This window comes from Ptychodera flava, chromosome 5 (genome assembly GCF_041260155.1).
Source record: "Ptychodera flava strain L36383 chromosome 5, AS_Pfla_20210202, whole genome shotgun sequence".
NCBI classification, from domain to species: Eukaryota; Metazoa; Hemichordata; class Enteropneusta; family Ptychoderidae; genus Ptychodera; species Ptychodera flava.
Window position 1 is genome coordinate 22,071,631 of NC_091932.1, and position 26,039 is coordinate 22,097,669.

A 26,039-nucleotide genomic window follows, 5' to 3' on the forward strand; every position below is an offset into this window, starting at 1 on the left:
AGAAATCCTGAAATATGGTTTCTTGGGTCAGAAAAGGGAAGGAAAACATTGAGTGTACTGAGGTGTAAAGTTAGACCTATGTAGTGCATGCTTATATCATAAGTGCTGGGGAAAAAAACATAAGAATTGCTTGTGGTAAAAACATATGCGCCGCCTATGGCGGCGCGCTTGCAAAGAATACATGAGAATAAGGCTTCCAAATTTTGCTAATTTCTTGTGCATTGTGACAATTTTTTTTTTCACTTCTGTCTGTTATGACAAATTTGTTTTATCAGGCCATGACAGGATCAATTTTTTTCCTTCTATCTTACCTGGTGACAATTTTATTTCTCAAAATCCTCCATACCCCCCCCAGAAATCAAATGGTTCTCCCCTTATCGCCACTGCATGGGTGCTTGACGTCGACCTGCCGCTTTCCTGCAGACTTCTCCAAGAGAACGGTGGTGACCCTCTGATTTCTGGACGGTAACTTCAAGGACATACAGATACAAGTACTAACCAGAGGTAGAGGTCGCCTCGCGGACAGATATTCGGACTCTCAATTTTTTGCAGTACTGTTCCGGTTTAAGTCTTTCACTTTTGAAGTGCATTTTTAGTATGTGAAAAATAAATAACCGACACTGAGTGAAAGCACATAGTCTTTTCTGTCTGTCTGTCTGTCTGTCTGTCTGTTTTTCCTGTCATGACGTGAATATAAATTACCGAACAAACGACTGCTTGAGCGTAGAAACCGCCAACGGTATGTGGGTGAAATGATCGTTCATTTGTAAACAGAACCAGATATGAACTGAATATGCTCACGTGTTTTACAACAGGTACATTAATAGTAGTACGCTTCACAGAACAATAAGATATATGTTATCAATGTATGTAGCAGGTTTTTCAACTTCGCACAGTACTCTCAGAGTTTAATCGCTAATTACAAAACTTTATTTAATATGCAATAACTTGACACTGCTCAATGCTTTATGGAACAATTAGATATCCACCAGATCAACATTTGTAGCACGTTTTATTTAATTTAATGCTGTAATTTTAGAGTAATGTCACTAATTACAAAGTTCATTAAATATGCAAATGAACCCCTAAATTAACTTGACACTGTTCAATGATTCATAGCACAATTAAATATTTATCAAATCAACATCTGTAGCAAGTTTCATCAAATCTAACGCTGTAATTTTGGAGTTATACCTAATTACAAAGTTTATTAAATATTCAAATGAACCTTAATTAACTTACAGTACTAAATGCTTTACAACACAGTTAGATATCTGTCGTATCATTATGTGCAGCAGTTTTTACCACATTTGATGCAGTTATTTCGGAGTTATATGACTAATTATAAGACTTCATGAAATATGCAAATGAGCTGATTATTAACTTGACACTGCTCAATGCTTCTCAGTACAATTGGATATTTATCAGATCAACATCTGTAGCAAGTTTCATCAAATTTGTCGCTGTAATTCTGGAGTATATCACTAATTACAAAGTTTATTAAATATGCAAATGAAACCTTAATTAACTTAACGCAACTAAATGCTCTTCACCACAATTAGATATCTGTCGGATCAGTATCTGCAGCAGATTTCATCATATTTGGTGCAATTATTTTGGAGTTATATCACTAATTACAAAACTTCATAAAATATGCAAATGACCTATTTGTTAACTTGACACTGCCAATGCTTCTCAGCACAATTAGAATATTTATCAAACAATATCTGTACTCAATTTCACTCACCTGGGTGCCGTAATTTCAGAGTTATATACCTATTTACAAAGTTCATCAAATATGCAAATGAACCCTTAATTAATTTCACACTACTAAATGCTTTACACTACAGTTAGATAAAAATTGGATCAGTATCTGTAGCAGATTTCATCACATTTGGTGAAATTATATCAGAGTTATATGACTAATTACAAACCTTCATAAAATATGCAAATGAGCTATTTATTAACTTGACACTGCCTAATGCTTCTAAGTATAATAAGATATATATCAGATCAATATTTGCTGCAAGTATCATCAAGTTTGGTGCAGGAATTTCAGAGTTATCTCACTAATAACAAAAGTTCATTAAATATGTAAATGAGAAGATAATTGACATGACACTCACAGTATCATCATAATGTTCGTAGATTGTCATGTGTGAAAAGTTTCATGAAATTTTGTGCAGTATTTCTTGATATATGTCTACACTGTCATTACCGTCTCCATAGGGAAACCATTGTAAGGAAAAAAAACAATATTGCATAACTTCATTAATATGCAAGCCACACTAACAAAAATCTAATCAGTTCTTGCAAGTAGCATATGGTACCTGTGTACCAAATCTGACTTGAATCCGTTCAGGCGTTTTTGAGTTATCGTGTAAACAGACAGACAGACACACACACACACACACACACACTAACACACACACACACACACACGGACAGACAGACAGACATCGCTATGACAATAGCCCACGTGTTTACACACGTGAGCTAAAAATCGGGACATGCACAACTACGCCTACGCCAGTAACTAGAAATCTCAATGGTTTTTTTTCTCTCAAAACAGCGTAGAGAAACAGCAAAGGATAAAAACAAGCGTTTGTATTCTGACTGGAACGAGTACACGGCCAGATTCCAGAATGACACGGTCAACATCGTGACTTGGATGTACAGGAAGTGCACCATAATTCCATCAGCGATCGAAAGTCACAAAACAGCTGGTACAGGCGTGACTCTCAAGACATGGAGTGTCGGAGACCAGACAGTGGAATCTCTGCACCAATCAGCCAGTCAGTTAGTAATACTCCCTAGGTTCATATCTGTTTATTAGACTTGCATGATATGAACACTCACTGTTTCTTTCGATATTCTAATATGACAAGCTTATGTAATTACGTCATGCCTTACACAATCTTATTCGCTATATAATGTTTTATCTTGTGAGCATGTGAAAGGCAAAATGAGAATGGCTTTTGGCCCAGGTCTCAGTTAATAACTCCTAGAGGCCCTACCCGTGTCATCAATGGAAGCTCCCTTGTTCATGGGGTGGGGTGGGGTCAATGGACCAGCACTTCTTAAAGCATTTCTTACAAACGATAAGTATTTACAAACAACCGAACTGACAAAATGTAATGGATTCATGCAAATTGCCTACTATACACGGTGTAGCTATCAGGAAGTTTAACCCAGTAAAACCTTAGCCTGTTTTAGATGGTATCTGCTAAAGTGCGGGCTGCGGGTTGCGGGTTGCGGGCTGCGGGTTGCGGGTTGCGGGCTGCGGGCTGCGGGTTTTTAGAATTATGGCTAGATTTCTAATATATGTAATATGGCATTTAGTATATAAGAAATAAAACCTTTAGAAGGTGTCTATTATCAATAATCATGATCAGGTCTATCGTACAGTATCCCTTTTCCTGCCAAGTCCATATTTTCAACATCAGGTCAAGATGGTTAAAATTAATGAAACACAACATATTCCATATTGTGTATTTTAACATAATACTGTACATTTGAAGGCTGTTGAAAACATATATGCTGTAAAATTGATTTTTTGGACTAAAGATGCTATAACAGACCATACCAAGTGGGTGAAAATACGTCATGTTTCTGAAAAAAAAATCAAAATCTGCTAAACTAAAAGCGGCGATTCCGAGGACCAATTTATTTGTTCCGAGCTGCCTGGCCATCACAAATAATTTGGGATCTGAAATCACTTTTCTTTCTTGCCATGGATGTGAGTGAGAAATAATACCAGACTGACAAAAAAAATTCGCGCCTCGGAAATGTCGCCACTTATCGCGGAATGAAAATTGTTACATTTCTAGTATCAGGCCATAGGAAGTAAATTCTTTGTAATGCATCTATTCACAATTCGGTTCTAGGGCAACACATACAGAAAATTAAACAATGCCTACTTAAATGCAATGTGTAAGAAAGATTTGACTTCAAAAGCGTAGAAGTGTTGTGTATTTAAATGCCGTGTATTTTTCATGAAATCTTTAAAAAGAAAAAGACGTACGACAATGGACTTAGCTTACTTTGCCGTTTCGGTTCAACCGAGGTCACGACCACAGAGAACGACATTCCGCTAACATTTTACTCGAGAATTTCAGCGGGAAAAACACGTCCGGTGCGTTGACTTATTTTCAGGAATCGATCTAATAGGAATATTTTTGGATGAGTTTGTGTTCTGCAGCTCTCAATAATTGTGTATCTCCTAATATCATGAACATATTCTATGACTTGCACTTGCAGCATGATAGTCGCTCCATATGCATTTGATCCAGCGTGACTATGAAAAGTTTCCTAGGACTATTATCGTGTTCACCACAATAAAATAATTTTAAACGGCATTGAAAACGATTCTGAAAATTGTGCTTTTATCGGCGGTTGAACTAATCTGAAGTGTGAGAAGGGCATGGCATTCTATGAAAAAGTAACAAATTATTAGGCGTGTCGAGTTTCAACGAACAGAAGTTCATCTCCCAGTTCATCTGTGCTGTCAACGATCCGAAACTTACTTTTAAACTATCCGTCCTAATCATTACATAAAAAGTTAATATAGCGAGTTGTTGTGAAATCTGTCTTGTGTTCATATTATGGGGCGACTTGCAGCGATTTCGAAGCTGTTATCCAATTGGTCGGCAGAATCGTACCGTTATAATGAAATAATACAAATAAACTCCCTAAGTTGCTGTGAATAGTGACAATCGACCAATCAGATAACCTTGCAAACACGCTGCGAGTCAGCCGCATATTATTACTCACCCGTGTTCAGTCATATCATTTCGAAAGCTTCGATCGGCAGTGCGCTGTGCAACGGCGAATGTTGGATGGGAAATGGACTATCTGACGTTGGTGGTGCTTTACCAGATGTAAGCTAAAATAACGGCATTATTCAAGAAGTTCACGGCTTTTATTCCATAAACAAATACATCTAGATACTATTTTAGCATTTATTCTATCTACTAGCGAAAATGATACCAAAAATTACACATTTTTTCATGCCCGCAACCCGCAACCCGCAGCCCGCATGCCCGCAAAATAGCGCATCCTGTTTTAGACCTACTTACAGGCTTACTAGTCCTGCGCAACCCCGAAACTAAGCACGTCATATATTACAAAAGATTCGAGTTGGCTGTCGTAGCGTTTTGAATAGCAGGTTGTCATAGCGTGGATACAACAGCTGTGAAAATTGGCTGAGGTATAGGTAAGTCATACCGAAATCTACGTTTTTGCATGACTGCCGACATGTCGGGTCATCAGTGACAAATCTGGCAATTCGACCGATTTTGCACAATCTGGTTTTGATTATTAATTCACCCCTGTAGTTCGGAATAATCCTTCTACACTCCACAGACAGTAAACTGCAAAATCTGTTGGTCGTGTGTATGCACCAGGAAGGTTGTGTCTCATTGTGTAAATCTAAATAGAGTCTCGGCCAATCTTAAGTAAAACAGCTAGCATGGAAACAAATTGGATTTGGACTTCTTGCAATTGGTAAAGGTTCAGTAGCGGTAACACCTGACAATTTTCAATGTTTTTGTTTTTCAAGGCCAACTACAGTTCCTTACTCCACTTCCTTAAGTATGTTAACTTTGACCTCAACTGGACCCCAAACCGACTGGACCACTGTCAACTTGACCCCAAGTCAACTGCGCCCTAAATCCTGCACACGGTTACTCTACCCCAACCATGCCCTTAACAACTCTACCTTCCAAACGTTTTATCTGTTCAAATCAATTGTTATTTATGTTTATAATATGTGTATGGCCCCACTTTCGTAGTTAATTATCCCCTATTACTAAGTATTAGCCTACAACACAACTGTCTGTGTCTGTAACTGCGCCGCTTGGTTGCTGAATCGAAATCTATACTACTATCACGCTTGTTCGGGTACGATGCGCATTCTATCCTTATTTTCGGCTTAAGATTCACCGAATTTTCATGGTTACATTTTTTTAAGCCTGTTCGCCTGTGCGATGAAAGTCAAGCCTTTTAACGGGGGTGGTTTTTGTTTTGCGTTCATCACGTCCAAGAATGTCACTGCAAGTAGAAAATCATAACTTGGAGGTACCAGAAAAACCTCCATGGTCATAACCTCCAAAATAAACCTTTCGAGTGAAATTGATTTGGGGCCAGGGTGCTTTGGAAAAAAAGAATTTAGGGTCAAGTTGACTTGGGTATGGGGTCCACTTGACACGAGGGTCCAGATGACCAGTTACCAACCTGTACACCTATATGTAAACTCCACTTTTATTGTCAAAAAGTTGTTGACAAGCTACATAGTAGGGGTTTCTCGTCCTACTCCCAAAAATGCTTTGTTGAAACAAGCACCCCTACTATGTACCTTGTGGTTGAAATTTTAAAAAGTGGCAAAAATCATAAAAAGGTTACAGCTTCAGCCCTTTTTAAACAAAGTGACTTTTGACTCGTTTTTCTCGTTGATGTAAAATGACACAGTTTTGCTTTCAACCGTATCTCATATACAGCAAGTAAATTTTATATATAGCGTCACTCTAAGCTTAAATACATTACAAAAACGAGATGCCCTGAACATACCAAAGCATCACTTAAGGAATAAAAGTAATAAAGCACACCCAGCGACGGTAAACCATGAGATTTTGACCAGTTCATGACATATATGCACGAGCGATAGTGAGTGCATATTTGAAGTGAACTGGTCAAAATCGAGTGGTATGCCGTCGCTGGGGGTGATTTATTGCTATTTTATCATAACACTATATTGAAATTCTGGCGTGGAACGTCAAAAACGGGTTTTTGCTCAAGCTGAGAGCTCGCGCGTATGCCAGCCGTGATATATCGCCAATATACCACGGTTCTTTTGGCGTGTCGACCAATCAGATCGCCGTATTTGCCCCATCAATATACTGGTATGATATAATATATAATATCACATAATTACTATTATATATAATATGTTCCAAATGTATCGTTTTAGTTACAACGATCTATGGACAGAATATTTGTATTTTTGTCAACAACGAAAGTGAGAAAACACAGAAGATAATACTTCAAAAGACCGTGTTCACCAGCGTTTAGTATTGTATTCGGAAATCGTCCAATCATGTGTACGCTCATCAACTCAAACGCATGCTTGCCGATAGTGACATCGCTACATCGTCGTGAACCACGTTCCTCTTTTCACCAACAGCTTGGTGCTTGATTTTTGCGTAGGTCCGCGGAGCGGAAATCATTCTCTGGCTCGCAAGAATTCGAATACATCGCTAACAACCTATTCCAATCAAAGGTAGCGATATTAAAACCCATCATATTTTTGTTTGGCGGACTCCGGATGATCAAGTTGTGAGGTTCCCACATTTTTAAATTGACAGACCGTTGCCATGGGTTGAAATTCCCTGTCATGTATTCAATGAGATTCGCCTTCGACAAACTATTCCTTTGAGTTTGTCGAATAAAACAAGATAAATCCAACTACAGTGTATGCACCGTCCATTTGTGAAACTTGTCAAGCTCCATCGACGTCGCCATGTTGCGTTGGGTGCACTGTTTCCAGCTGGCCATGCCGTGACCAACTGACGTACGACCCGCTTCACCTGTCAACCATTTCTTCTGCGTCAGATACAACAGGGCTTTCCCGATCCCCGCTGTTGACGTATATAGGTCGCAGCGGATGAGGACACTCCCTTGTGCTTCCCATAGCTCACGCCGTCTGCGCTTGCGAATCCCACGTATTGGCGAGAGAATATATCAATATTAGAAAGAAACAGGTACAAGGGACCGTCGACAATCTATACATTACTATGTTGTTCATCCTCAGTTGCCTACGGAAGGAAGTCCAAAAGGCTGGACATGCACAGAAATTGTTTGTTATGGCACTTAACCCTATAAGCTTAGGTATGTACATATTGGCTTAGCATATATAGGGTTAAGTGTCATTACATATTGGGTTCATCATTACACATTTGGATGATACAACCCTAACAGTCGACTTGCCTGAGAACAGCTGCCAATTAGCGGCCACTGTTTAAACCATCAACAGAGTCGATACAGGGCGGAAAACATTTCAATTGATGACTTTCGGTTCAACTTGAATAAAAGACCGTAAATCACAACAGTTACATGTGACTTTTCAATGAAGGTAACAAAAATAAAAACAAATGTTTTGGCAATTTTTCTGACTGACACTGTCACCGCACTGGGAGAAAATGAGTTCCCATAGTAAGATTGATTCCAGTCTAGTCGGTAATATCAGCTGTTTGACTTTCAATTCTCTGAGTAAACCTCTTCAGTAATGGGAAACTCCCAAAATAAGAGTATGTTTAGGGCAATGTTTTGGCTCTTATTTTTGAATGTTTTGGCGTATTCCACTCGCTGATATCCAAAACCATTTATATTGTGTTGATATTTCAAACGGAACAATATACTCAAATTGGTTCAATTCAACGTCCTTTCACAGGCAGTATATGGCAGTTGAGGTAATAAATCAAATCGGAGGAAAAGCAATACCCAACAGATTACGTGTATGTAGTGAAAGAACTGAAACAAGATTTACATCAATGTCAGGTCTCCGCCAGTAAAGCTGGCTTTAATTCTCTTCGCCAGTAAAGCTGTCTTTAAATCTCGCGCAAAAGGAATGTCGATAGTAGGCCTATATATAGCGCTAGAGCAAGGGGTCAAAGGTCAGCTGTAAAACTGAGGTAAAACAAATACGTACACTGTACACCGTAAATGAATAATTTCAACAACTTTATTTTTCTAAAGTAGTGCAGAGAACACAGAATGACATCGTGTGAAAGTCGGATGTGACATTTAAAGGGACAGTCCTTAATCCCTGGTTCTTGGTTTAGTAGCCGGCTGTCCATATTGTTTATGTAATTTCAGTCATTTGATCTCCTTCGAAAGTTGTGCACAGCCGGTCAATTTACCTAGAGATGAAACTGATTAAACCTGCCCCTTTAAGCAACTTCCTGCAGATTTATCAAAGGTGCTTACTCCTACAAATTATTCTTGTCTAGACAGACAACCGAAATCCTACCCTGAACGCTTGTATAAAAGGACTGCTAACTCGATTTTCACTTTTCCATCAACTTTTGTTATATAAATCTTTATTGCACGAGAGAAAGCATTAATTTAAAGATACTGTCATATCAAAGTATATTTTTTTTGTAATTATACAGCAAACAACAATCGATGCGAGTGCTCACTTTTGTCAGTCAAAACATCCATTAAGGTGGGGTCTACTGAAAACTTAAAATTACCAGATATGAACTGAAAATGCTCACGTGTTTAATTATATGTTGCAGTTATGTGTAAATTTGAACCTTTGCCACATGTTTGCAACTTCATTGAAAGTGTTATGACCAACATAATGAATAATATTCACCACAGATTAATTTTAAATCCACGTAAATATCCCCAATCAGGAAAGTTACTTAAAATATGCAAATTAGGAATTGACTGTAATGTTCTCATTAAATATGCAAATTATGAATTGGCTGAAGTAAAAATGTTAAATGACTTTCAATAATGTCGTATCATAGTATCTTTAATGTACAAAGCAGTTCGTCAACTTTGGTCTAGTCAAGACAGATAAATATCCTTAATTAGGAAGATTCATTAAATTTGCAAATACGGAATCGGCTAAAGTAAATATGCTTAATGACTTTAAATGCTGTATCATAGTATCTTTAATGTACATAGCAAGTTTTGTCAAATTTGGTCTAGTCAATACAGATAAATATCCCTAATTAGGAAAGTTCATTATATATGCAAATTAGGAATTGGCTGAAGTAAACGATGACTTTAATAATGTTGTTTTATAGTATCTTCAATATATGTTGCAGGATTCATCAACTTCGGTCGAATCAATTCAGATATATATCCCTAATTAGTGAAGTTCATTAAATATGTAAATAAGTATTTGGCTAAAGTAAAACTGCTTAATGACTTTTCAACAATGTTATATCATAGTATTTTCAATGTACATAGCAAATTTCATCAACTTTGGTATAGTCCATTCAGATTTATATATGTAATAAGTGACGTTCATTAAATATGTAAATAAGTATTTGGCTGAAGTAAAACTGCTTAATGACTTTCAACAATGTCATATCACAGTATCTTCAATTTACATAGCAAGTTTCATCAATTTTGGTCAAGTCCATTCAGATTTATATATCTAATTAAGAAAGTTTATTAAATATGCAAATAAGTATTTGGCTGAAGTAAAAATGCTTAATGAATTTCAACAATGTTATATCGTAGTATTCTTAATCTACATAGCAAGTTTCATCAATTTTGGTCAAGTCAATCCAAATAAATATCCCTAATTCTAAAAGTTCATTAAATATGCAAATTAAGAGTTTGATGAAGTAAGAATGCTTGATGACTTTTAATAATGTTAAATCATAGTATCTTCAATATACATACCAAGTTTCATCAATTTTGATCAAGTCAAATCAGATATATATCCCGAATTAGGAAAGTTCATTAAATATGCAAATTATCCATTATCTTGTATGTCATCCCTTAATATCTTTCACAGCTGATATATCTTCGTGTGATCAACATTTGTAGCAAATCTCATCAAATTGTGTGCAATCATTGTCAATATATATCCGTTTTTTCTAAAATCATTAATTATGCAAATGAGCAAAAAGTAAGCAAGCCACACCAACCAAAAACTAATCAGTTCTTGCCATTTGCAAACTGAATCTATATATACTAGATTTGATTTTGATCTGATGAGCCGTTTTTGAGATATTGAGCCCACAGACAGACAGACAGACCGACAGACAGACAGACCGACAGACAGACAGACAGACAGACAGACAGACAGACAGACAGACAGACAGATAGACAGACAGACACACACACAGACAGACAGACAGACATCGCTGCGACATATGCTCACGTGTGTCAACACGTGAGCAAAAAATTATTGTCATTCTTCTTATTGTTACATATGTTGTGCCCTGTGTGCCCTGATCAAAAACATCAACCAAAATAGACGGGCCTACAGCCCCCCAGCCCCCCCCCCCCCATTCCCACACTCATTTTAACTGAGAGTACATACGGTCTTTTGTCATTTTCGATGGTTTCAGCAAAGAGCATGCCAAAAACTTGTCAAGGAATAATGTAATTTTCTGATTTTTGCGTATGTCGTCCTTTTTAACAAAAAATAAACAGAAAAAGGGGGGTCACTGGCCTTATATTTTAGTTAGGAAGTCCTGAAATGTCCTTACCCTGTCACAGGGCTTTCTCAGCGGCTTTTTCAACCGAACACAGGCTAAATTTTTCGTCGTTTTGTACTCAATACACGTATAAAAGTTGTCAGCAAATGTTGTCATTTTTCTGATTTTTGTAATTATGCTGTGTTGGGTACAGTTATTAGACAAGAAAAATAATTAGGAATAGTGTTGCTCCATCTCGCTTCTTGAGATAAACCGTATAGATATATGCCAGACTCATATTCTATTCAATTTTCACCGCTTTAAGACACATGTAAACCTTTAAACATGTAGGGAGCTGATTAAAGCTGAAAGTATTGCTATTTCCTGCAGTGTAGAGTTCGAAAAAATCCTTTACAAATGACTGTAAGATTTCATGAAGAAAACTGATGGTTGCTGGCCAGTTGATGGAGTTATACGATGATACGCTTATCAATTGCACTAGGGAAAATTGCTTGTTCATCACGTATTTGCAGGTACTTTTGCATTACCAGATATGAACTGAAAATGATCCCGTGTTACAGTATTTATTGCAGTTGTTCTGTAAATTTAAACTTTTTCCACAAGTTTGTAACTTCATTGAAAGTGTTATGACCAACATCATGAACAATATTCACCACAGATTAATTTCAAAGGTCATTAAATATGCATATATGTAATCAGCTGAAATGAAAATACTGAATTGTTTTGACTGCTGTCATTGTATCAGCACTATAAATAGCAAGTTTAATTGCCTTTGGTCAAGATTAAGCTTTTTAGGCTACCTATGAAAGCTCATCAGTTTCGCAAAATATATATTAGCTGACATGAAATGCAAAATATATTTCACTAGTACAATTTAATTGTCTCATCCATGCACATAGTAAGTTTCGTAAACTTTTGTTAGAGTCCTTCAAGTCTTATGTCCGTAATTGGGAGAGTTGGTTAGATATGCAAATTAGTAATAAGTTGATCTCAACATGCTTAACAACTTTCATGAATGTTGTATCTTTAATGCAAATAGACTATACGCAAATTAGTAATTAGCTGAAATAAAAATGCTAAATGACTTTCAATAATTTTATATCACAGTATCTTCAATGTACATATCAAGTTTCGTCAACTTTGATACAGTCAATTGAGATATATGTTCCTAGTTTAGAAAGTTTATAAATGTACAAATTTTTAATAAGCTGCAGTAAAAATGCTAAAGAGCTTTCAATAAATGATAGTATCTTCAATGCATATAGCAAGATTCATCAACTTTGATTAAACCAATCCAGATTTATATCCCTAATCAAGAAAGTTCGTTTAATGTGCAAATCATATTCAAGTTTAAGTTCAACTTTGCGAACACATCTGAATGGACTTTACCAAAATTGATGAAACTTGCGATGTACATTGAAAATACTGTGATATAACATTGTTGAAAGTCATTAAGCAGTTTCACTTCAGCCAATTACTTATTTACATATGTAATGAACGTTTCTAATTAGGGATATATATCTGAATTGACTCGACCAAAGTTGATGAATCTTGCTACATATATTTAAGATACTATAATACAACATTATTGAAAGTCGTTATGCATTTTTACTTCAGCCGATTTCTAATTTGCATATTTGATAAACTTTCTTAATCATGGATATTTATCTGCATTGACTCGACCAAAGTTGACGAAATTTGCCATGTACATTAAAGATACTATGATACAACATTATTGACAGTTATTTAACACTTTTGTTTCACCAATTCCTAATTTGCATATTTAATGAGAACATTTCAGTCAATTTCTCATTTGCATATTTAATGAACTTTCCTAATTAGGAATATATACTGGGATTTACTTGATCAAAGTTGGCAAAAAAAGCTCTGTACATTGATGATTATAGCAGGTTATAACAATATCGAAAGTCATTTTGCATTTTCATGTCAGCTAATTTATCATTTTCATATCTAATAAGCTTTCACAGTTTGGCATATATAGCTTGAAAAACTTGACCAAAGGCAATTACACGTGCTATATTAAGTGATGATTCAATGACAGTACTCAAAGAAATTAATTATTTTTATTTCAGCTAATTACATATTTGAATACTTAATGACCTTTAGAATTAATCTATGGTGAATATTGTTCATTATGTTGATCATAACACTTTTAAAAGGCTCAATTAACACATAAATGAGATATATAATGAAACACGTGAGCATTTTAAGTTCATATCTGGTTAGCTAATCTTACAGGAAGCGGCTGGTACCTCCAAAGAATAGTTTCCGTTGAACCTTAACTGTGATAAGCAATGCACCATTCAGATAAGAAATAAAACGGTAATATGAGTTACCATAGTAACCGCGATTATCAACATTCAGAGAATCCAGTAAACAATCTTATTCTCCATCAAAAGTGTTTAAAGGTAGATTGCGCCTTGGGGATAGATATTCGGACTCTCTAATTTTCAGAATTTCTTTTCTGATCTACCACTTGTGGGTGCTGACTTTGAAGCTCTTGAATTGAGATCAACATTAACCGTCTCATTTTTTCGGAAACCGAAAATTTAATTTTCCCCATAGATTTAACACAGAGATGGCAGCCATTTTGAATTTCAAATATCGGTAAATGTTAGATAATTTGTTTCTCTTGTTCCAAACTTTGCAAGATGACCCCTGATTTTTATTCTTGCTTCAATAAGAGTATGGTTGAAAATTACATCGAGGAAAGTTTGAGGCGTACAACCTTAATTTCACATTCCTGTAAACAAATTGTATTCAAACGCTATGACAGAAAACAATGAGTCGGAACTACTGATGGTTCAAACTTTAACTGTACTCAGAGACTCCACAGTCAAGGTATTACTGTATTTGTTCGATTCCTAGGCACATTTTCACTGCCAAAGGCGAGGGAAAAGATGGGGGGTTTCTTACACATGGATGTAACTGGTAAATCGAAAATCGCCGCTTATTTATGCTAATTAATGTAATGTTATGCAAATTTTATGCAAAGGATTTTTTTTTATTTCACGCAAGAGACAACCCATGCTGTGCGATACATCCATCAATCAAAAACACCTCTGGAGGGGGAGCGGGAGAATCCAAAAAAAGTTCTTTAATTTCTTCAAATGCCCCTCTAACAAAGTCAAAAGGCATTCAAGTACCCTTAGAACTTGCTATAATTTGAAACCCCCTCAAAATAAAACTGGTCTAACTTTGAAATTAGCAAATTTTTCCGGATGTGTGTGTTTTCTTCCAGGGAAGGAGGGTGCTGTTTTGGCATATTTTCTCGGAGTCTTACAGGAAAACTTCATTTTGTAAAACAGAGAAACAGCGATCACATGAAAAAAAAAGGTTTAGAAACAGGATGACTCCCCTTGCCTGCAAGGAAAACTGAACATGATCAAAATGATTGTATAAAAGGGACATTAGCTATACTATTCACCTCAGCATGCTAGAATAACAAACATTCTGTTCGGCATTTTTACTGTGTTCCCACTAGCCAAACCAACGCCGCCGGTAACTAACGGTTTTGATTGGTAAACACCTGTGGATTAACCCTTAATCTCTACTTATGTCCATACACGGAATTTCCTCCGGTGTTTTGAGGAAAACACCGGTGTTTTGCGCCCTCTACGTTCAATATATGTCTATAGTACAGGTTGGATATAAACAACAATAGCGGATGTCCAGGACGCAACTGTAGCGGCGTGTCTCCTGTATTTTCACCTTCATATGCGATCCAGACGGATTCAACAGTTCAATCGTCGCCTCAGGAATGCCCAGCAACATGGACACAACGTACTTCAGTTTGACCATGACGAGTACGCAAGAAATTTTCAAGAACGCCGTAGGCGATCGACCATGCGTTTCATGTACATGCTGCTTCAGCATTTAAACAATGCATTGACGCCAGTGGCCCGAGCATTCTGGACAAGAGAACGCTCAGATAATTGGTGGCAATCAGCCCTGAAAGCTGGAGGGCATTGAACGGGAGCGAGAGATCTGTTGTCTTCCATGGTTCGTGTCGAGTCCAGCTATGCGTACTGTGCACTCGAGCTGATAGGTCAGAGGTAATGTTTTGGACAAAAGTCGTCGCGAGAGGGCGTTTACACCGTCGTTAACCGTTCTGACACACAATTTGCGTCGGCGCGCCGTTGCAGGTCTGACGAAATTCGACGCCGTAGATCGACGCCGTCGCAGCACCGTCGTTAACTGTTCTCACACGTGGTTTTCGTCGTTGTTTACCATAACAACGGCGTTCACAACGTTGTTAAATGCTGTGTCAGAACGGGGTTTTAATTTTGTTTATGTGTAAAGACTAATCATTGTTATTGATGACTAACGAATTCTAGTCAGGACTTGAATTCAAATATTACACAATGACAATGCTGACTGTGCACATATGCCTATGTTGATAGGCTAAAAACTTAAATTTTCACCACGCTTCAGGTAGAAAAATACCAAAAAACAGTAGATACACAGAACAAAAGTATCAAAAAGTTAGCCAAACGTTACAGCTTAGACTCTCGCCAGTCGCTTGTACTGCTTGGTCCGCGTAGCTTCCGGTATCGGCACTCGATCTCGCGCCTTCGGCACGCGGCCCCGCGCCTTCGGCGCTCGATCGCCTACGTTGGATTGCTACCGCACTTTAATAATGTGAATCCGGACAAAGAAGGCACGAGGGACTGTCGACAGTCTAGTTACAGCTATGTAACATAGAGTAAGGTCACTCTCTCACCCATAAATCTGAAATATGAAAGGCCGTCAGAGTGTGTACACTGTTCCATTTGTGTCCTATTAAAGATGACACAGTGAGACCTCCACTGTTCCAGTGCCAATGTCACTGAAAGGGCCGGGGTCTCACAAGTTGTTTTCAGTACGGTTATCAACAGCTGCCGTTTAGCTTGACAACTTTAAGCTCAAACGTTTGATTTCCGGTCTCTGCTAGAGAATGCTGCAAAAGTTGTGGATTGGCTGTTTCATAAATCCCCGAATACTGTAATCTTTGCAGTGCTCTATAAAAACAAAAGAAGATTAATGCTTCTGTCGACATGTACAGAACAAAGAGGCTGGAGCAGTTCCACGTGATCTGGGTTAATGAATATGGGTATCAGAAAGTACCTGTATGTTAGTGTATGGGTTTTTAACAATACCGAATACTGTAATCTTTGCAGTGCTCTATAAAACAAAAGAAATTAATGCTTCTGTTGACATGTGAAGAACAAAGAGGCTGGAGCAATTCCGCGTGATCTGGGTTAATGAATATGGGTGTCAGAAAGTACCTGTATGTTAGTGTATGGGTTTTTAACAATAAAATACACACAGAGAATGTTCTTTCCCGCACAATTTATTTTTGCGACTTTTTTATTTAAGAGACATCCCAACATGTATTTCATATAGTTCAGAGACAGTTTCGTTTCGAGTCCTCCGCTACGTCCCCAAATGTTTTCAAGTGACCTACCCTAATCCTACTCCAGACCTTCACCCCAACAGGTGTATTGGAAGCATTTCATATGTAAATATTCAGGGTAGTAGTGCCAATTCCTTTTATCATAGCTAAAGTTTTATATTCAGTCATAGTTTTTGTTTGTATGTGTACAGGTGTTTTAATGGTACCAGTAATGAAGGGTTACATTGTTGGTCAGAAAGTTTTAACAGTACAGTTGTCAGTTCTTGTGTAGTCACAGTTTGTGTCTAAAAGTAAGGCGTTTTACTAGAAACTTTGACGATGTCGCATACGGTCACCAAGTATTAATTTTATGCTACCCTCTTATAATCACGCAAAGAACGTCACGATAGTGTGAACGGCCGCGTAAAATACTATGGGTTCATTACACTGGCATGCAACTCGAACTTCCGTGTAGCCATGAACTTATGGCCTATACGTATAGCAACTTGTCTTGGGGACTGATATCTTCATGTTGATTTCTGTCAACCTGGATTTCGTGATTACTGTATACGCGGATGTAATTGTGTTGGTCGAGACGAACTCTAATTGTGCTCGATAGGATGTTTTTGTATTGCCCATCCGTTTTGCACTGTTGATAATGGGCTGTTTTTGATACTGTAATGAACAAAAACTTGGTGTTACCTTCCATGTAGCAATATTTTGAAAAAAAAGTTTACTCTGTTTTTTTATCGAGTTGAAAACGGAGCCTCATTGTGCTAAAAATGTAGGAAAAGCAAGCTGTTTGAAGGAGTGATCAATGCAAATTTTTCGAGGAGATTTCAGTACTTTTAAGAAGTATTACTTGTAAAGAACACGCTTAAACTTCAAAGCCACATGCCGGTGTGTTCTCGGCATGTTGCTGCTGCGCGCTGCGTGGCAGGGCTGTGTGTTATCACCGGCTGCGGACGGAGCCCGCGGAGGCATAGCCAGTAACACTACATTGCCTTGCCGCGCAGAGCTACTCCGTCGAAGAATTTACCGGTAACGCTGTGTACGCCGGTCACAATAAAGACATTTCCAAATAAAGGATTTTTATCAACAGCTGTAGTCTGTAGTGTATCAAAATATTTACGAATTTCAAAGCACGTTTCTCTGTGACAAATCTCCTGAATTTCGACCTCAGCATCGGGTCGTTACCTTCCCTGGCCTGACCGTCCCACTTCACCGATGAGTTACAGTAGCTGTTATTTCTAACAGCCGCTCCCAGCAATTATTTACATGTATTTCCCCGAATCTCATTCATTTAATACCAAGGACAATGCGATGTCTACCCGGTCGACGCCGCAAACATCTGTTTGGTAAGACAAGTTCTTTTGGCAAATTCTTTGAGTTCTCTGTTGTCAAGTCCATTATTTCAATTGAAGGACAGAATAGTTTTGTCGTTTCAGGGTATGACTGCAGCCAGGGCAGTCAACGTTAACATTCCGAGTTTGCAAAGTAGCTGCCAGAGTTGTTTTATTGAAAACAATATTTAATTATAAGGTGTTCTGGCAAACAAATGCAATTTAGAGGAGAAAGTTACTTTTTCATCCACTAAGATTTGGAAATTGTCCCTCTCCAAGCCATGTACATCCTCGACATACGATCGATTGGTTCCTCCTGATCTATCTTGTGAGTTGTACACTGAGCGACACACTTATGATAAATGTCCCTACTTGTCCTTTATGTGTCCGCCAATGTTGAAATTCCCTCTTCCGAAAAAAACACATTTTTTACTTGAATATCTTTGTTGGCTGACCCGTCTCAAGCGAACCGAGAAACCTCATAGACGCAAATACAAATATACATACAAAATATATAGACAGACGGATGGACGGACGGATGGACAGACAGGCACATACATGCACATACATACATACATACATACACATACATACATACATACATACATACATACATACATACATACGGACAGACAGAAGACATATATACATACAGGCAGAAAGACAGATAGGCAGATGGATATGTGCGCACATACCATTGCATCAGACAGATAGATAGACGGATATACACACAGAGAGACAGATAGAAAGACAGAACGACCGACAGACAGACAGAAAGACCCACAGAGAGACATACCATACATACACACAGACAGGCAGACAGACAGGCAGATGGATATGTGTGCACATATCATTGCACCAGACAGACAGACAGACAGACAGACAGACAGACAGACGGATATATACTACACACCGACGGACAGGCAGTCGCATATGTGCGCAAATACCTTTGCACAGACCAATGTACATGATACATTCATCAACATTGTTGATAATTTTGATTGAGTGATATTCGAATTCAGTTCTAACATACGCAAGGATGCATGTAGATTGTTTACACCATAGACAGTTGAGAAATGTTTCCCTACTGTCTATGATTACACAGAACTTGACCGCTATTGCTTTCCAGACGAAGATTTATAGTAAACATTAACTTTCGTGAGTGAGTCATGGGCAACAGGAAGACTAGACCTTTGATCTGTAAAGTGCCCCTGTGTCGTTAGGACTTTGTAAGCAAATGAAACATGAGTTCGCGCGTGGGTTCATTTTACAATGTAGGTCCAGCACATGAAAACTCAGTTACATCCGTACACAGATGTTGTGAATAAAATCGGACAAGTTTCAAAGGCTCTTCGGTACAATTTTTTCTTGTACATTTGCACATTTGCACATAAACACCAAAGCTTGGAAATTCAAGAGTAAAATCCTACTGATTGATTGATCGATCGATTGATGGACAGATTAATTGATTGGTTGCTTGATTGTTTACTTGATTTATATTTTAAAAGGATCACATTTAAGATTTTACTAAAAGAAATATTTAGTTGATGAAAAAGGACATATTGCAGGGCTCGAAATTAGCGGTAGTCCCGCGTCCACAGACAACCAACTTTTCCCTGGGGCTACCAAAACCCATGAAATGGTAGCCCACACGGACTACCAAAGCCCGGGACATGAAATTACTTAGTGGGCGACATGATGTTGATCGCTGTGAGATGACCGACGCTCATACAGTCAACCCAGCTAGACATAAAAAGGCCATACTATGACTTTATTATAAAATTAAGAGGCGACAGTGCAGTCGAGTTTTTTTGCGACAAACTTTCAATAAAATATCATTATCTGAACTGATGTACCAGGATGACAGGCTCAGGAAATGATGGCCAATGAAAATTCATTTTCATAGTTATTTAATCACAATGCAACAATCACAATTAAACACAAAATTATTCAAACTGCAAAGAAAAAGCTGTCGGGCCATCCACAAATTACGCTTTCCGAAGTGTACGAGATCATCCTATGATAGTGTACTATCGTTGAGAAATATATACAAAATTGCCAAAATAGCCACGAAAGTATTTGGAACATGACTGTACCGAGTTGTCATCCTGAAATTCATAGCCAATCTATTTTTAGCCATGTTATGTTTACACGTGCTGAGTGAAAAGTCGTTGTCATGGCGAACATCAAACTTTGCATATAAGCTGAGTCTGCGTATGTGTGAATAGGTCGTCAAACTTTGAGGCGTCACCATTATCCACTACACATGCTTATACCGTTCTCCTTGGGCTATGATCTGCAGGTAATGATGTCAAATGACTAGAAAATTCACTTCCGGATAGAATGATGCAAAATAATTTTTCATTGTCTAGATATAAATAAAAATACCCTTTACAAAAACCTCTTCATTCATGCAGGGGCTTCCAGACCTTGTCGCTGGGCTACCAACTTCAGAAAATGGTAGCCCAAGGGACTACCAGGCAAAAAGTAATTTCGAGCCCTGTATTGTCAACAGTACTTCACACATCCTCTAATCCGAGGACGTTTGACCCCCGGGGGGGGGGGTACTTCCATTACTTGCCAATATGAATACGTGCCGCCCAATGGGGTGGGTATTTCAGCAACTTGGTCTAAAATGGGGGTATCAATTCACAGTAAACCAGGGTCTAAAATGGGGTCGATTTTGAGTGCCACACAAGAACAAATTCCAACTGTCAGTTCCCGTCTTCCAAGCAGGGTTTTGAGCTGCACTCAATCAAGCATCGATATCTTTTTGTATGGCAGGGGAACCATTAAAGAGACCCCCTGGCTTTAGCCAAAATAAATATAGACTTTGTTTTAAAACACTGTCACTAATTGGTCAGAACTCCATATATGGAAGAATTTTGCCCAATAGAAAATATCGAAACAAAGTGGCTCTACTACTACTATCATAACAGGTCGACCATGGGAAAACTAGCAGTGCCTTATTGACGAACGGCGAGGCTTCTTGTAGTTTGGAATTTTAAAAACCACCAGTCAGACTGTAACTGCAGATAACTGATAATTTCAGAAGCTGGACAAAACTTTGGTGAGGGTGAAAGATAGTTTCTTTCACTCAATTTTTTTAGTATTTCCAAAAACGTTTTTCGGAAATCATGGCTTGGCCAGCAACAACATAGCCGTAAATGCAGTATAGTGGTAAGCTCTGCCGGTAGCTCGGTCACGCAAATGCTTGCTTTTTATCCGATTAGGGAGCTTTCAGTAATTACAGGGGGGTGGGCCGGGGGAATTTCGCGAACACCTGTACCGTAAAATGTGACCCTCCCCCTATCCTCCTGTCTAAAATGTGACCCTCCCCCTTGTCCGACAATATAAAACTTGACCCTCCCCCAACCACTGCGGTATTCTCCCCAGGAATAACTAAAACAGTATCAGCTAATTTACATAACAATCGGTTCAATTGTTATGTTAGGGACAAATTACAGAGGGGAGGGCTGGTGTTTTTGGAAGGACAGTCGCAATTTATCACGCAAGAATTTTTGAAGAGATACGGTATTTCATACATTTGAGGGGGGTCACCATATTTTGTGCAACTATAAGAAGGCAAGATGTAGCTGATTTAGTGCTTCATCCAAAAATATCAAATCATAATAAACTGTACATGGAGTCTATAATCAGGCAAATTATTGACAATTTACCCCCGCAAAACATGCTATATCTGTATTTTATATATGTTTGATAATGTATTTAAATGTTCTTTGCTTGAATAGGGAAGTAAAATGTGCATTTAGGTACAAGAAATGATTTCAGAATTTCATCCAAAAAGTTTGTTCACTATCCATGGTGTCTATGATGAAATTATGAAAGTCTTTTCCTATAAAAAAATAGGTAAATCTTTGCATTTGTGTACTCTTGATTATTGATATCAATGTTCTTGATTAGACTAGAATGGTTACAAGTCTATGGTTGTGTAAGAAATTTGATTTTGTAATTTCACTGAAATGTCGATTCACTATGCATTGCGGTCTATGATGAAACTATGAATATTTTTTTTTCAGTACAAAATTAGATAAATCTGTGTATTTATGTATGCTTGATTATTAATATTATTGTTCATGATTAGACTAGAGTGGTTACAAGTCTATGGTTGGGTAAGAAATTTGATTCTGGAATTTCACCAAAATGTCAATACACTATGCATTGGGGTCTATGATGAAACTATGAATAATTTTTTTCAGTACAAAATTAGATAAATCTGTGCATTTATGTATGCTTGATTATTCACATTATTGTTTTTGATTAGACTAGAGTGGTTACAAGTTTATGTTTGGGTAAGAAATTTGATTTTGGAATTTTACCAAAATATCAATTGACTATGCATGGCGGTCTATTAGTGTGTGCGTATTTTGTTGGTGATTTCCTATTCAGGAAATATCACATGGACAATCAAAGTTTTGGCCATAATATAAGCTTCTGTCAAAACTGACCCTCCCCCCAAGATAGGTTTATAAAAAGTGACCCTCCCCCTTGAACTGTTTTCTAAAAAGTGACCCTCGCCCCAATTCTCCTGGCCCACTCCCCTGTAATTACTGAAGGCTCCCTTACGTTTTTGCAAATTTTGACACTATGACTTTTGACCTAGGTCAAAGGTCATAAGGTCTAAAATGGGGTCCTAAAATAACGAGATTTTAGGTCTAAAATGGGCCCCGGGTTTTTTACGTGCGGCCGCACACCCCTACCACTTCTCAGAGCAGGTACCCCCCAGGAGTTTGACTTAGAACAATACCTTCCAATACTTGTGAGATAGTTTGGAACTATTGTGTTTTAAACAACGTTTTTCGTACGGTAGTTTTAAGGTAGAACGCACCTCGGGGACAGACATTCGGACTCTCAAACTTTTGCAATTCTCTTCTGATATACCACATGTGGGGGTTCATTTTAAAGCTCTTGGTGAAGAAACTTTTCACTGGCTTAGTTTTTCGAAATTCGAAAATGTTTATATTTCTCCATAGAGTTAACACAGGGATGGCGGCCATTTTGAATTTCTCATATCGGTAAATCTTAGGTAATTTGTTTCTCTTGTACCAAAATTTGCACGGTGACCCCTATTTTTAATCTTGATTTTGAAAGAGAATGATTGAAAGATTCCTTGAGGAAAGTTAGAGCAAAAGTTTAAGTCTTTCACTTTCGAGGTGCATACTACCTTAACGTCCCCTGAGACCATAAATACAAAACTTTCTCCGGTACACTTAATTTAGATATAAGGAGCGATAGCAACCAAAACCGTATATACATGATTACATAACATAACTTTCAAGGGCAATACTTAAATAAAAAGATCAGCTAGGATTACAAAACCATGTAAACACATACGCATTCGCAACCATTCCGGTAGAGAAATAGATTTCGACGGGCACCATACTGCAAGCATCATACCCGGGCATCATGAATCACGACTATTAGTAGCTAACAATGACCCAGGTCACTGACCGATACGACTTGGCTCGCATAAATAACGAGTGATACACAGTAATCGAGGCAAACGAGAGTGAGGCCAAAGTAATTAAATTCTTTGTTTCGCGTCCCCACCCGCGTAGGTTTTTAAGGTTTTCATGAAAAACACACACGTTGTATTTGAATAGGAAATTTTAGAACATAACCGCGTAGCTATTCTGAACTAAATTTTGCTGCAATCAAATTACATTGTGTTACTTTTCTTGTGTGTGTTTTTCAGCCGCTTAGACGCGTACCTTTTCCCATTTTGAGTGGAGGCAAAACAAAGAATTTAATTACTTTGGCGTAACCGAAAAACCCCTTACTCTTATTTCGCAAGTACAGCTTCATTCGCTTAAACGCTTGATACGATTTACAGGGTTTTTGTTTTGATTTTATTGGAACACTTTCTTATTCTACTTCCGAAATAATCTCGAAGTACTCACTGGTCAATCGGTCAACATAGCCTGCGAGTATGAGCAATGTCCAATGTTACTTTTAATAGCAAGTGAATTTTAGTCTGGCGTGGAATCCACCTTTGAACAATAATGCGTCATGTTTGAGAGGAAGAAAGAGATAAGAAAATGAAATATACTGTTTACTTGAATGAAAAGAAATTAAATGTCATCAAAAGCTAGAGTAGGGCATATATATGTTGCCATTTTGAATTTGAATATTAGTAAATTTCTGTAATTTGTTTTTCTAGTCTCAAACTTTGCAGCATGACTCCTGATTGACATTGTTTTGTAGTATTTCATAAAATAAATGGTTTATGTTTTCTTTAAGGAACGTTTTTACACAGTTCTATATCGCCTTTGTGACAATCGACATGTAATCAGTGGCTTTGCGTTCACGATGAAAGGGGTAATTTCGGAGGTCAAGTACATGTATCAACTTCAGGTCTATGTTTGAAAAATTTTTCCAAGATTTCTCAAATTCGAAAAAAAAAATGAAAACACGAATGAACGTGATTAAAGCAACGAACAATTATGCGAATTACCACGAAAGCAAAACGGAAGTGGTAACAGAGTATGAAGTGCGTCGACCTCTCGCCACAATCATATTCACACTGGGTGTAACGCCGAAGTGTAAACAGTACCGACTGAACCATGGACCCTGTGGTCCTATGATTGTCCTCATGCATTTGACGCTTACCTAATGACGACGCGTACCTGCATGCATGACACAAGAGATGTTCAATCTCAGTGTTATCTACATGTTCACGCAGTCAGAATCTGTCTAACCTGTTATTTCCGGCTTCAGCCCGACGTCGAAAGCACGATTCCCGCGACTGTAGTTCGGGAAAACCAGGAAGTACTTTTCCGGGAATCCAACTGTAATCCTGATGTACATTTCAAAATGGAAAAAACAACAAAAACAAAACGTACAAACATTTAGAAATGAATTGCAAGATCCTTTACAAGTCTCTTCGAAAGAAAATGAAATCTTGAGACAACGTCTCATTATTTTATGATCGATGTCGGTGGTACTACGTTAGAATAGGAAATTGACAAACAACACACTTCCAAACAGCTGTGACTTTTCTTCAACACGCCTGACTCAACGTTCCTTCACGTACCTCGAACCAAATATCAAAAATACTACTTTCCTGACACTGTGAGTGGAAAAAGATTGTTCAGAGGTGTAAGATAAACTTTCAAATTTCCAACTTTCAAACCGGATCAGTGAAAGAGTTCTCCAAATAGTTTTAAAGTGAACCAGAAAACCAAGCTTGCAATACATTTTTTCTAAGCTTGCAAGTGTCGTTCGAAATATCCCCGAATCTAATTGTTTACCCTGACGGCAGGTAAATTACACAACAGCCAAGGTCACAGTGTTGTGACTGCGCATAAAGAGGCAGGCATAACTTTAATAAAGTGATATTAAAGCGATATGGCGTCATTTGAATATAATAAATGAGATTGACGGATTACCGTCGTCGATTGTGATTGGCTCGCATTTGCCTCTTCTCACGAATCACGCCGCTTCTTAGAACTTCATCTCCAAATCGTCCGATTGTTTGGATTGGCTTGGAGATTGAATGATCCATCAAGTCGGGAAAATCGTACAAATTACTTCCGTAAGTGGCAAGTTCAATTCACGTCAAGTGGATGGTCTAAATACTGGTGAACGTCGCCAGGCGTGTCAGTTTTCAGACTGCCCAGCGAAGCGGGGCGACGGTTGACTCGACGCTTATCACACCCAACCTTGTGTGCTCCCCCGTTGGTGCAGACTCTGGTTCCGTCTCGTCGATGCACAGTCTATGCTTCTAAGGTATGGTTTCTAAGTTATGTTAAAAGTCCTTTTAGCTTTTTCTTAACGCAGGAGATGATACCAGAACGAAGCACGTGATAACGAGGAAGACAGTGAAGGCGCGTGCAAGTAATTAAAAAATCCCCACAGCCATTTTCTTCTGATTGTAAAGGGATATCCAGATGGTATGCCCACCCGCTAACTTACAGACCGAGACGTGCGTTTAGTTCGCACATTCATTCATGGCGATACCCCTTAGGGACGGACCATTAAATCTGAGGAGGGGAGGGATGTCACAAACTGATTGTGAATATTTTTTTTTTACAATTGTAAATTTTTGAATTTTTTTCGCAACTGAGTCATGATGTAGTAATTATTTTTCTAAGTAAA

General features: G+C 38.0%; 1 protein-coding gene across 2 annotated transcripts in view; it reads left to right on the top strand.

Moving 5' to 3' along the window:
* The first annotated feature begins 5,058 nt into the window (after nucleotides 1-5,058).
* LOC139133268 (hephaestin-like protein) overlaps nucleotides 5,059-26,039 on the top strand; it is a 51,926-nt gene continuing 30,945 nt past the window's right edge. Inside the window, exon 1 of one of the 2 annotated variants that reach the window (XM_070699796.1) lies at nucleotides 5,059-5,215. The gene's annotated coding sequence lies outside the window, so the exon portion shown is untranslated. Of the gene's footprint in view, nucleotides 5,216-25,350; nucleotides 25,671-26,039 lie in introns of those variants that run through there. The other variant, XM_070699795.1, reaches the window with a different exon arrangement.